Source organism: Gnatocerus cornutus, chromosome 9 (genome assembly GCF_029298725.1).
Source record: "Gnatocerus cornutus isolate USDA-ARS CGAHR chromosome 9, icGnaCorn1.1, whole genome shotgun sequence".
NCBI classification, from domain to species: Eukaryota; Metazoa; Arthropoda; class Insecta; order Coleoptera; family Tenebrionidae; genus Gnatocerus; species Gnatocerus cornutus.
In genome coordinates this window covers 9,937,507-9,942,103 of record NC_142241.1, presented here as the reverse complement: position 1 = coordinate 9,942,103, position 4,597 = coordinate 9,937,507, and positions in this window count along the sequence as shown.

The following is a 4,597-nucleotide window of genomic DNA, read 5'->3' as shown; positions in this document are numbered from 1 at the left end:
TGACTTTGAAGTTTCTGGCGAGTTCTCAAGTTGTTCGAATCAAATATGTTGAATCTTACTCGACACCCAACATTATCAACTTTATTCCTTTCAATAATGGCGAAGCCGTCTGTCTTACAACTTTTATTAAACGGTTCTCAATTCTCAGAAAGCGCAATTCGAAATTCTGTGATCCAGTTTTCCTTTCATTTTATGCAAAATAAATAACTTTATTTTATTGTATTTCGAATAAAAAGTTCGATCAGAAATTCAATATTTGTTGGCTTCCCAATAAAAGTTTCAGTGCGGCAGACGCCGAACTTCCACTCATTTTTTATCTGCGATTTTTCTCCCGGGGGTTGCTAGATTAATAAAAGTGAACAGAGATTAACATGTGTTCAGACACGTCTTCGGAAAATAAACGATTTTAATCTACTACTAATGTCAAATGCGGTCGGCCCAAGGACGAGAAAAGCGGTAAAAAAGTTTCCTTATACGGTTGTTTTAGTTTCTAAATTAAAAAAAATAATAAAAATTTAATATCCGCGACTTCAAACGATTCTAATTCGATTATTTATTGACGTACGTCTAAAAGTCGCTCAGTTTTAAATTCTGCGTAAAATTCTGCGTACAATGAGCACAAATTACTTAAATTTGCCTTGTAATTTGTAATATCGACCGAATTAGATTTAGATACACATTTTTTCGAAAAATTTTATATTAAAAAATCGAAATATGTAACAAATGATTCTTATTGACCCATAGGCGAGAAAAACTATGGTAAAACCCGCTTTATTCTTTATACCATAGTTCCGGAGAAATGAAGGTTCAAATATAAAAAAAATCGTAAAGTTGCTCTATAATCTAAACTAAAAAAAATATTAAATTTTTGAGTTTGAGACATAGAAGATAGGATTCTCAAGTAAAAAAACGCGAGAAACACGATTTTGAAAACCTCATCTTTCTATCTGTCTTACTTTCAGAATTATTGATGTTTGTAAAAATAAAAACTAAAAATTCACCATCTGCAACTTCAAATTATTATAATTCGGATTTTTATTGACGTACGTAAAAAAGATGCACAGTTTTAGATTCCACGTGAAATTCTGCGTCAAATGAGCACAAATTATTTTTTAGGCGACTTAAACTGAAAATGAAATTTTTAGGCCTTAAAAGCGGCCTAAAAGTGAGTCTTTTCTGGCCACAAACATTTTCGGCCGATCTATGGTGGCGCCATCTATCCATAGTTTTGCATATTACGTCAAGATACCGATATTACCCCCAATTTTATAATTATTTAGGTAAAATCAAATCGACAAACTGCTGTAAAGTGCAACAGAGACGTGTTGAATTATTGAAAATGAACATGTCTAGCAGTGCTCCTGCAACAACATTAAAAAACACATTAAACCTAATTCATACAAATTGTGAAGCTACACGTGCTGAAACTGCAAATGTAAATAAGGAAAATATGAACTTTTCTGAAGGATTCATAAATATTTACAATTATTCAGTTGTTATAATTGATTAAATCAATAAATCATAAATAAAAATTAATTAACTTGTAAATTTAATGATGTCGCCTAAAAAATCTTGTGTGTAACACGGCCAAAAAGAGGCATTTTGCCCTCGCCTTCTTTCTTCATTAAAAAAAGACTCGGCCAAAAAAGAACCACTTTTTGGCCTTGGTACACAAATAGCTATTAGTTTGCTTTGTAAATAAGCGAGAAATTGATCGAATTGGATTTAAACACATAAATTTCGAAAAATTTGAAATTTAAAACTCGGGATATGTAGAAAAAAAGACGTTTTCTTCAGCCTGCATTTCGTAACTTTTACGTTTTTATTTCGCGTTTGTGTTGGTCGCCCCTGAGGGTCTTTTGTAGCAGCGGATTAAGAAGTTACGGGAGATTTTTGCTCCGCGAAAGTTTCTGACATCTTCAAATAAAAATAAATAAAAAATAAATTTAGTTTTACCTTTTCAAAGCCGTAGATAAACACTACTATTTAAGTTTATTGATCAAACTTTACTTCTACTTTGTTGAATTCGGATATTGTAAACCCAACCGCTTAGATAATGTAATGTGGTTCAAACTGACGTTTGTTTGAAAATTGAATTTTCGCCGAACATTGCCTGAAACGTTTCTGCAAAACAATTTGAAATTTACGTTAAAAAAAAGGTTATTTTGTTTAGCAATCTGATGAAATAATAAAATTTAATGTTGATTAAAGAAGGGTAATAGCGTGCGCTAATAATGTAACGTGCTTGCTAATTATAATAGCTATAGTTTTGTCAGCTATTTTAGTATAATCCCATTAGCATAGCAGCAATTATTTAATTCTGAGCTGTACTCTACATTCAGTCAAACCATTTTCGATAGCGTTCTACATCATTAATAATTCTGATGCTGATGTAAATGTATGTACGCAAGCAGATGAGGACAGGCTGAAGGCTGTTTACACCAGACACACCAAGAAAATGGAGAATTTTATGATAAATGATGTATCACCGTGAACTTTTCTTCGCAATTTCCCCAAAAGGTCGCATTTGGGTGTTACTTCAGGGCTAAATGGCAAACCTGACGATTAATTTCAAAAGCACATCGGAATATTTTTTAAAAAATTGTTGGAACAAATCGTCTGTCCGTTACTTTTCGGCCGCGATTAATTTCCGAGCGCAAACTTGCGAAATTTTCCCCACACGCTCTAAAAGCACATAAATATTTTCTGTATCAATACACCCTCGCGTATTTGGGTGGTCGCATCCCCTCTAAAAACCCGCCCGAGATTTCAAGTCGAAGACGACGTGTTAAAAGTTGGAATCTGAAAGATTACGTATGGGAGAGAAGATCCAAAGACAATCAGAGGCCACGCGATCGGCCCTTATTGTCGCGCGCCGTTAGTCCAGCTGGGTCTCATTCCTGTCATAAATAATAAAAGGACACGAAATCTTTTCATTCTCTCTTCTGGTCGGATGATTTCGTTGCGGTTAGGTAGTGTCTTGATCGGCATTCAAGCGATTCCGGTCAGACCGTAAATAAATGTCTTGTGTGCAAATGGAATTATTTATACACGGCGCTGACAAGGATTCGACGTGAATGGAGGACCTCTAGAAGGATGTTTGTGGAGAGTTAACGCAGTGAAACGAGCTACTTCAGATGGTTTTTCGTCTGGTGACAGTGGTAATTGCCTCCGAAAGAAAAAAAATGCCGAGAAAATTAGGATGTACAGTAAAAGAAGGTGATTTCAATGGGAGAAGAATTCTCTAATTTACTTTGTAGTCGGCGGATTTTAAGTTTTCTCTATTATAATGTTTGCACTTCAAAGGGAATCAAAACAAGCCCAAATTAAAATTCACAAAAGATAAAGAAATTCCGTTTCTACGTCTGCTGGAAATTCCACTGGAATTAATATGAAAATATGCTCTACAAATTAAAAATAAATGCTTATTAAACAACCAATTTTCGTCTACAGGAAGATTTTTGTTAGACAATTTCCCCCATTTTGTCGCGTACTTTCAGCGCAATAAATACGTTCTTCCCAATCAATATATGAAAACAATCTAATCCATCCCCGTCTCCACCACTCACTCAATTCCGTAAACTAACAAGATCGAAGTGACGATTAATTTTTCCAACCCTAGCGACAGTCAAGCAGTAGGGGATGAATCCCTCCATGAATTGGCTGCGGTCTGTCACTGAACATGCCGTGATATTTATTACTCCGCAAAATCATATCCCGGACAACCCCCGGACTTATTGAATTTGTACCATCCGACTTAATGGTTTTATGCTAAAACTACCGACCCGTTTTACTTTTGGAAGCGAAAAGCCAGAGCGAGAGGGCTGCTTATAATGTCTGCATGAATAATGCAACCACCCTGAAGGAGGTTATACTAGTATGGTTGTATATTTTGCCTTTTTTGGTCCGATCGAATGTACAAAAGTTACACAAAAATAATAAAAAAACTACATTCTTGGTGAAGCTAAAGTTAAAATGAGTCTGTTCAGCTTTTAGGGTTGTCAATACAATTTTAACGGACATATGCCGGATTGTGTTTTTCTTGTTTGAAGAATCTTTGTTCTCAATTAGAGTTTTCCGGGCGTCGGATTTTCGCGGAATGGGAAAAGTTGGACACGATCAATCTTTGGGGTAGGTAGCCGTGTTTTTATTTTATGAATTTGTTCGACACATTTGTTCGGCTGCTCGTTTAATGTTAAATTAAATCAAATCGGAAAAATAATAAAATTTGGAGCGGTTGACCGGAATTTTAGAGTGTTTTTACTAGGTGGAAGGGACACAAATGGTCTATTAAATGTAGCTCATTTAAATTGATTTTCCATTTTCTCACAATAGCCGGAAAATCGGCCTTTCTCTATCAAACTTTTTGTAATTTTTTATTAGCATTTCGAAGATAATAAACTTGTCTTTTGCTCCATCATTTTGTAATGATTTAGTACAATTAATTTCACTAGTTAACAAATTTTGGGACATAATAATAATAATAATAGTGGAACCTCCTGATTCCGGCTCTGAAGTCCGTTTTGCACCATCAGGTCGGAATTCAAAGATATTATTAAAAATTATTGTTTTAGATTCTACTTTTAAAAAATTTTAT